The sequence below is a fragment of the Ovis aries genome, chromosome 3 (assembly GCF_016772045.2).
Source record: "Ovis aries strain OAR_USU_Benz2616 breed Rambouillet chromosome 3, ARS-UI_Ramb_v3.0, whole genome shotgun sequence".
Lineage (NCBI taxonomy): Eukaryota > Metazoa > Chordata > Mammalia > Artiodactyla > Bovidae > Ovis > Ovis aries.
Genome location: NC_056056.1, coordinates 39,472,705 through 39,482,423, shown reverse-complemented (window position 1 = coordinate 39,482,423; position 9,719 = coordinate 39,472,705). Strand labels below are relative to the sequence as shown.

The window sequence follows — 9,719 nt, the reverse complement described above, 5'->3', positions numbered from 1 at the left end:
GTTATTTTTTTGAAGGTTGTGGCCTCACAGTGCTTGTTTAAGAAATGTTTGTCGCCTGCTGAAATCTTTTTAAATCTAACACAATTTTTCTGATTCTGTTCATCAGATTGGCTAAGGTTTCCATCTTTTTCCTGCCCCTACCCCATGCTAAGCCCTATAAACTGATATTTTCCTTTTAGAGGCACAGTTCTTAGAGACCTTCTTTTAAAATATTTATTTATTTGGCTGCATGAGGTCTTAGTTACAGCATGTGGGATCTTGTTCCCTGACCAGGGTTTGAACCTGGACCCCCTACATTGGAAGCATAGAATCTTAGCCACTGAACCACCAGGGAAGTCCTCAGACCTCCTTTTTTTTAAATAGTGGGAATAAACACCCACCGTACTCCTATTTGCAATAATGAATCCAGGTTCTGTGAATTTAGAGGAAAAAAATTCACTAAATACAGAGAGCATCTGTAAAGCTTGTATGTGTGTGTGTAAAGGTATCCTGTAAAGGCAAAGGAATCCTGTCTTCTTTCCCAAACCAGAGCACTGCTCCTGTGTGTGTGGTATGTATGTGTGTGTGTGCATGTGTGTGTGTGTAAATATCTGAACTACACTTGCACAGAGACCTTCTCTCAGGCCCCTTGCAGGCTTCCCTGAGTCACAGCCCCGCCTTCCCAGAGGAGTGCCCCAATTTGCCTTATAAGGCTAAACTGAGGTTTCTAATTTCTCTTCTGAAGATTGCAGGGAGTAGAAACAGCAGGTGCAGAGAGGCATGGTCCAGCATCGCATTTCCACAGTGACTCAGCGGGTCTTCTTGGAAAACAGATCCCAGTGAGGGTGCTCTTCTTCAGCAGCCTCTGGGCGATGAGTGATGAGGGGCTGTCCGTGCTGCTGGACACTTATCCCAACACGATTGCCTTCGCTGCCTGTTGCCTGGGGTCCACAGACTATATGCCCTTGTCCTTGGAGGCGCTTGGAGAGGTCTTTGTGGACGCCACAGTAGGAACCGAGAGAAGTCCCGTGGGCGGAGCTCCAGCAGGTGCAAGGGGACTGTGGTCAAGCAGAGCCCAGTGGATCAGGCTGGCATGCAGGACCAGAAGTTCCGGTGAAGGAGCAAGGGGCATAGCAGGAGGAGCGCTGGCCTGTGGGCAGAGTTAGATGGCAGGGAGTTCGGGGGCAAAAAAGAGATGGCGCTCCAGGGAGGCAGATGTCCAGGGTCAGGGAGACCTGCAAGGCCAGGTTTGGACCAGACCCTCAGGATGTGAGACAGGATCCTGGAGCGGGAAGAACTGGGGAGCTGAGCTCAGAGTCCACTCAGGTGCTTGGGTATAAGAACATTATTGGACCAGGATGCGAAGTAAAGCCCCAATCATGAGGAAGGTGACAAGTCAACAGAAGCCTGAGTCATCAGAACCTTGAAGCCACTGGCTTGAGGCTGTCGGAATCAGCGTGGCCTAGAGCACAAGTGATTCCAAAGCCTAGGCCATTAGTGTGGCTGTGGCATGGGCTGATCTCCGGGAAAATCACAAAGTCCATGCCTGCCTTTTACTAGCCCTTCATCTGTCTCCTGCTGCATCTTCCCTACTTGAGTCACGCCAGGTAATCAGAGAGCGATGATCACCTGGAGGATGACGTCTCAGCTTCCCATGCCCTGGGCACCTTGTGCATCGACCCACCCAAATATTCCCAGAAGGTCCCACCTGCTTCAAAAGCCCCACCAACTTCCTATTCAACCCCAGTCAGCCTGTCCTTGAAACAGTAACCTTGTTTGTCCCAGTCTTCCCATCTCTGACAGATAAAAATTTTTACCTTGATAAAGCGGAGGAGTTGGAGGGGAAACCTGAGACGCTTGCTCCTTGGAAGAAAAGTTATGACCAACCTAGACAGCATATTAAAAAGCATAGACATTACTTTACCGACAAAGGTCCGTCTAGTCAAAGCTATGGTTTTTCCAGTAGTCACGTATGGATGTGAGAGTTGGGCTATAAAGAAAGCTGAGTGCCGAAGAATCGATGCTTTTGAACTGTGGTGTTGGAGAAGACTCTTGAGAGTCCCTTTGGACTGCAAGGAGATCAAACCAGTCCATCCTAAAGGAAATCAGTCCTGAATATTCATTGAAAGGACTGATGCTGAAGCTGAAACTCCCATCCTTTGGCCACCTGATGCGAAGAACTGACTAACTGGAAAAGACCCTGATGCTGGGAAAAATTGAAGGCAGGAGAAGAAAGGGATGACAGAGAATAAGATGTTGGATGGCATCACCGACTCAATGGATATGAGTTTAAGTAAGCTCTGGGAGTTGGTGATGGACAGGGAAGCCTGGCATGCTGCAGTCCATGGGGTGGCAAAGAGTCAGACACGACTGGGCGATTGAACTGAACTGAACTGAATAAGAAGTGAGATAGAGATGATTTGGGGAAGAGAGAAAAGGTAGATGTGAGATAGGTCACAGAGGGAAAATGCACAGGTTTAGGGACCATCCAAATTAGTGAAAGGAGAGAGAGAAACACACGTAGAAGTGATTTTGAACATAGGCAGGATGGTCCGGCATACATTCTCCTGCTGTTGCTTTGGATTTTAGTTTCCACTACTTTTATATTCAATTAGTGTGGAGAAGTCTGAAACATGCAGGGGCATGAATGGAAAGAGAACTGAACTTGACCTGGAGAGTTGCGGGCACCTCATCTCCCAGAGTGGCGGCTGCATGTCCCAGAAAAGTCTTTTAACCTCTTTGGACTTCATTTTTTCCCTCTATAAAAGATAACCTTCTCCATCTGTTCCAAGGGAAATCATGTGGATGAAATACTTGTAAACGATGCGGAATAAGTGTAAGGTATCACGTGCAGATAATTGCAAGCTCACTTTGCCACATTCAGTCTCAGCCTCTTACTGGGTCTCTCATGAGGGAACCGAGCTTCACCTCCTTTGCTACTACCGCCACGTTGTGGCTGCCTTGTGAACTGCATGCCACAACTGGGGACGATCAGCAAAAACCAAGTTTTTGTTGTTGTTCAGTTGCCAAGTCATGTCCAACTCTTTGTGACCCTTTGGACTGCAGCATGCCAGGCTGCTCTGTCCCTCCCCATCTCTCAGACTTTGCTCAAGATCACGTGCATTGAATTGGTGATCCCATCCAACCATCTCATCCTCTGTTGTCCTCATCATCTGCCTTCGATCTTTCACAGCATCAGGGTCTTTTCCAAGGAGTCAGCTGTTCGCATCAGGTGGTCAGGTACTGGAGCTTTAGCTTCAGCATCAGCCCGTCCAAGGAGTATTCAGGGTTGATTTCCTTTAAGATTGACTGGTTTGATTTCCTTGGTTTCCAAGGGACTCTCAAGAGTCTTCTCCAACATCACAGTTTATTTGCAAATAAAAAAGTATTTAAGTCTTTCTAAGTTAGTTAATAAATTTAAAGCATTGTCAATCAAAAGCTCTTAATAAGTTGATTCTAAATTGCAATGGAAGATTGAATGGGCGGGAATAGTCAAGACAAATTTGAAAAATAAGAATAAAGATAGGGAGAAAAATAGGTTAGAAAGCTATAGTTATACAAACAGGGGTATTCTCACAGAGTAAGCAGATAGCTCAGTGAAGCACAATGGAAAATTCAGAACCATCTCTGCACACACAGGAATTTAGCATACAATAAAGATATTCAAATTAAGGAGAAATTACTCAATACGTATGATTAAAACAATTGACTTTCATTAATATCTAAATAATATATGCATAAAATTTAATTATAAATGAACTTTAGATCCAAACTTATAAAATTCAATTATATAATATTAAAGTAAAATATTTGTGGAATAACAAAGGCTCTTAAACAAAGTTTTTAAAACCCACAAAACAAAGCTGTAGCCTAAGTGATTGACAAATTTGATTACATCAACATTTCTAAAATGATGTTCATTAAAAGAGTGTAAACAAAGTTAAGTAAATGAAAGTAGGAGAAACAAATTTTGCAACAAATGGATAGTATATGCTGCTGCTGTTAAGTCGCTTCAGTCGTGTCCAACTCTGCGACCCCATAGACGGCAGGCCACCTGGCTCCCCCATCCCTGGGATAATATTATATAAGCTCCTATAAATTAATTTTGAATGACTCACTTGTAAGGGAACCAAGTATAAAAATAAGCAAATCACAGAAGTAAAGCAAATGGTCAATAAACTTATGAAAAGATCTAAGTATTCACTTAATAATCCAAGAAATACAATGTAAAATAGTTAGTATGCCATTTTTCACTAATTTGACTGGCAAAAATTGAGAACATTTTTTTTATAACTGTCAGAAAGCTGTGGGAAAAGCACACTCATTTTCTGTTGGTAAATAGTGTAATTCAAAAAAACCACATTATATCTATATTGTGCATAAATGGAAAAGGCTAAAAGAGATCTCAGTGCCTCACATGATACAATCTCTGGATGTGCTGAATGAAAATCAAATAGAAATAAAATACATACAGTAAGATGCTATTAATGTGAACCATTAGAAACACTCCAGATTTTCTATAAAAGCCTGTGGGCATGTGTTTATGTACGAGGAGGTAGACGCAGGCAAAGTTTCCGTCAGATGTTCAACAAACAGAATATGGTGGTCATCTTTGGTGGGAATTGAAGTATTGGTCGAAAGGGATACAAGCCTTAACTTTCATGTTTTACAAGGATGCATTATTCATGTAGAGAATTATTCAAAGAAGAAACAGGTTAAAGTGACAGATGGTATTTTTCAAAGATGGCTGCAGCAACATGTCCAATCCCACCTGATTTTGGCAATGTGACCTTGCCCCACGCCTCCCACTTGATTAGCTTTCAAATATCAGAACTGGCATCCAAAGCCAGATAATCTAGAGGACATCCAAGTGAAGCCTGTGAGCACTCTCCAACACTCCTCTGACTAACTCTGACAACAATCCCATAAGGTAATACTGCTGACATCCCCATTTTACAGAAGAGGAAGCTGAGGTTCACCCAGGAATTACAAATAATGAGAACTAGTTTTAAAACAAAGACAGAAAATCTTATGGGAAAAGATTGAGTCATCTCATCTATAATCAAAGAAATAAAACAAAAACAAGATTTGATGTCATACTGAAACCATTAAAACTTTTAAAAAAGAATGTTTATTTCCATGAAATTTGAATCTTCATACATTACGGGTGAAAGTGCAAATGAACACAGTACTTTGGAAAGCAATCTGGTAGTGTGTATCATGAATCATAATCTGTTGCAAGCATTTTGATTTTGATCTGCTTCTTGGAGCTTATCTTATAGGAATAATACAAAAGATGAGAAATGTTTTCACACTAAGACACTCATTCCAACATTATGCAGACAATCAGAAAAAAAAAAAACTTTTGGTATTTTGTTTTTATATATCCTCTGCTTTCCTCTTTTTTTAAAAGCATCTTTAAACAATTAATTGAAATATTTCATCATAAAAAAATTAGGATATCACATTCATTTATGGAAATTATGTTAATAAGTTCCCATGGGAAAATACCAGGAGAGGTTATGCAAGAATAATCATAGCCTTGTCAAATTTATTTTCAAGATGCTTAGTAATGTTCTCATCTTGTTCAAAGATCTGTTTTATTTATTTATTACAGTGTGTGCTAAGTTGCTTCAGTCGTGTCCAACTCTTTGCAACCCTATGGACTGTAATTCATTAGGCTCCTCTGTACATGGGATTCTCCAGGCAAGAATACTGGAGTGGGTTGTCATTTTCTTCTCCAGGGGATCTTCCCAACCCGAGGATTGGACCTGTGTCTCCTGGGTTGCAGGCAGGATCTTTTACTGCTGAGCCACCAGGGAAGGTCCATTACAGTAGGACCTTGCTATTTATCCATTCTATAGATAAAAGCTTACATCTGCTAACCCCAACTTCCCAGTCTATTGTCTATGCCCATGTAGAACAACTGTTACAATGCTTATCTGTCTACCAAGCTCTTTTTCTAAATCATAGTTTTTGCCTTAAAGATACTGGGCCAGGAGATCCCACTCTACAGTCTGTTACCAGTTTTTCCTGGATGGATTCTTCCTGCCCATGGGTATGGTGCTGACAGGTAGTAAAGCCCCAAGCCATCCAGGAGCTCATGGGCAGCACCCTGTGCCTACAGTGGGGAATCAGGTCTGGAATGTTCATGGTCTCAGGCCCACATGCCTGGCATTCTTCACTATCCAGGCCTGTCTGCTGGCAGTTGAGGTCCTTGACAGTTGGTTCATCTGCAGTGGGGTTTAAAGCCAAAATCTGCAATTGCATTATTCCATTATCTAGATTGAGGATTAACACCTCTACTGATTTGATGGAGAAAAGGGCTCCAAAATCCTCCTTGACAACCTCTCTGTTTATCAAGAAACCACTCGGATCTCACCCACTTAGCAATTCACACTAAGTGCCTGTATGAACTGAAATTAGGTAGCTTTCAGTCTGCCTGCTCTGTCCAACTCCAGGAGACAAAGCGGCAATAACTCAGGCTTGGCTCCTCATCCCCACCCCAAGGGCCTGGAATGAGTCTGGAATGAAGCTCATAAAACCCAGACCCCTTTTCAGAATCCTTACTACCAGACGATAACAAGTTTCCACATTTGCTCTTACTGGCCTCCAATTCACTGTCCACAGAGAGCTAGGAAAGATTTTTCAAAGACCTCTGGTGGCTTTCCGTCACAGGCAATAGAAAACCGCCTGGGCCCAGCCTCCAGCCTACCCAACCTGCCCCTCCCACCTTACCCCCTGAACACTGGCACTTCTCCCAGCCTCTGCTGGGGACATGCTCTTCTCACTCCCCCATAATGACCCACGCATCCTGGTTGACCTGGCACTTTCCTTTTAACACTTCAGAAACCTCTCAGCCCCCAGCAAACCCAAACCATGGACCAGGCTGCTCCCCCATCCAACCCCACTTACCTAACTGGCCATGCCCAGGCTTCCAGAAGGTCTTAGCCCCGAAGTCACTTTTCAGAGAGAGGCCTGACTCTCCCCCTACATCTAAATTGAGTCCTCACTGCTCCTCTATCTCGTGAAAGTCTTTCTGGTTGAGGATACCTATGATAATTATTTACTGCTTCATTCACAATCATTTATTGAGGACTTGGTGCTAATGTTTTATGGGCTGGGGATAAAGCAGTAAACAAAGCCAACAGGAGGCCCTAACTTCAAAGAGCTTGCATCCTAGGGGAAGAAATGGTGTGGTTTTTATAAACAAACTACACAGGGTGATCAGTGTGGTAGAGAAAAAGAAAGCAAGAGGGGACAGAGAATATCCAGGGTGGAGACTGTCTCAGACAGGACGTCCAGGGAAGGCCTGAGGGAGGTTACATCTTGATCTCAAAAGATGAGGAAGCAAAACTTGGATTCCTGGGGTAAGTGTTCCAGACAGATGGCAAAAGCCCTGAGCAAGGAACAATGAAGAAGCCAGAGTGGCCAGAGCTGAGAGGCAAGAGGAGCAAGAACTGGAGGTGAAGACAGACAGGTAACAGAGGTCTGACCCTGTGAGACTTACTATGTCCCTATAACACATGTGGCTTTTGCACTGAGTGAGCTAGAAAGATAGAGCTGGCTTTTTATCAGGGAATAACATGATCTGCCTTAGGATTTCACAAGTCAGGGCTTTGACAAACCCCTGGTGGAGACTTTCAAAAGATGCCTGGGGTGGATTTTTAACAAGGGTAGTTGTAGCAGAGTTGATACCTTAATCTGGTGTACACTTTGAAGATAGAGCTGAAAAGGTTTTCACTCAATTGGATATGGTGGGGAAGGAAAGAAGAGTCAAGTGACTCCAATGACTTTGACCTTAGTGAATGATGGATGGTGATTCCATTCTCTGGGATGGAGACTGGGCAGCAGGCTGGTGGAGGTGGGACCATTGAAGATCGGTTCCAAACAAGTCGACTTTTAGGTGATTATTCATAAAGTAGAGAACTCAACATATGGGCCTGGGGGTCGAGAGACAATTGGGCTAAGTGTATACACTTAGGAGTCTTAGAGATATTTAAAGCCATAATACACTCCGTAAAATCACTAAGTGAGCCAAATATAGACAGAAAAGAGGAAATGCCCAAGTACTAAGGTCAAGGACAGTTCACAGCCTTACTAGGCTGTCAGCTCTATGAAGTCAGAGACTATGTCTAACTTTTTTCATTTCTATCTACTTGGTACTATGACAGTATGTGGCATAATGCAGATATTCAATATATTTGTAAAACTGTGATATAAAATACAACAGAATATTATTCAATCATAAAAAGGAATGGAGAGCTGATAACATGGATGAACCTTGAAAATATACTAAGTGAAAGCATTCAGACCTTTTAGAACTAACACCCAAAAAAGATGTCCTTTTCATTATAGGGGACTGGAATGCAAAAGTAGGAAGTCAAGAAACACCTGGAAAAACCAGCAAATTTGGCCTTGGAATGCGGAATGAAGCAGGGCAAAGACTAATAGAGTTTTGCCAAGAAAATGCACTGGTCAGAGCAAACACCCTCTTCCAACAACACAAGAGAAGACTCTACACATGGACATCACCAGATGGTCAACACCAAAATCAGATTGATTATATTCTTTGCAACCAAAGATGGAGAAGCTCTATACAGTCAACAAAAACAAGACCAGGAGCTGACTGTGGCTCAGATCATGAACTCCTTATTACCAAACTCAGACTCAAATTGAAGAAAGTACGGAAAACCGCTAGACCATTCAGGTATGACCTAAATCAAATCCTTTATGATTATACAGTGGAAGAGAGAAATAGATTTAAGGGCCTAGATCTGATAGATAGAGTGCCTGATGAACTATGGAATGAGGTTCGTGACATTGTACAGGAGACAGGGATCAAGACTGCCCCATGGAAAAGAAGTGCAAAAAAGCAAAATGGCTGTCTAGGGAGGCCTTACAAATAGCTGTGAAAAAAAAGAGAGGTGAAAAGCAAAGGAGAAAAGGAAAGATGTAAGCATCTGAATGCAGAGTCCAAAGAATTGCAAGAAGAGATAAAAAAGCCTTCTTCAGCAATCAATGCAAAGAAATAGAGAAAAAGAACAGAATGGGAAAGTCTAGAAAATTCAAGAAAATTAGAGATACCAAGGGAACATTTCAGTCAAAGAAGGGCTTGATAAAGGACAGAAATGGTCTGGACCTAACAGAAGCAGAAGATATTAAGAAGAGGTGGCAAGAATACACAGAAGAACTGTACAAAAAAGAGCTTCACAACCCAGATAATCATGATGATGTGATCACTAATCTAGAGCCAGACATCTTAGAATGTGAAGTCAAGTGGGCCTTAGAAAGCATCACTACGAACAAAGCTAGTGGAGGTGATGGAATTCCAGTGGAGCTGTTTCAAATCCTAAAGATGATGCTGTGAAAGTGCTGCACTCAATACACCAGCAAATTTGGAAAACTCAGCAGTGGCCACAGGACTGGAAAAGGTCAATTTTCATTCCAATCCCAAAGAAAGGCAATGCAAAAGAATGCTCAAACTACCACACAATAGCACTCATCTCACATGCTAGTAAAGTAATGCTAAAAATTCTCCAAGCCAGGCTTTAGCAATATGTGAACCGTGAACTCCCTGATGTTCAAGCTGGTTTTAGAAAAGGTAGAGGAACCAGAAATCAAATTGTCAACATCTGCTGAATCATTGAAAAAGCAAGAGAGTTCCAGAAAAACATCTATTTCTGCTTTATTGACTATGCCAAAGCCTTTGACTGTGTGGATCACAAGAAACTGTGGAA

At 42.4% G+C, this 9,719-nt stretch overlaps 1 non-coding gene across 1 annotated transcript; it reads right to left on the bottom strand.

Moving 5' to 3' along the window:
• Nucleotides 1–261: 261 nt before the first annotated feature.
• On the bottom strand, nt 262–334 carry TRNAG-UCC (transfer RNA glycine (anticodon UCC)). The gene has a single exon. It is a non-coding gene; the product is annotated as a tRNA-Gly (tRNA).
• Nucleotides 335–9,719: the final 9,385 nt, after the last annotated feature.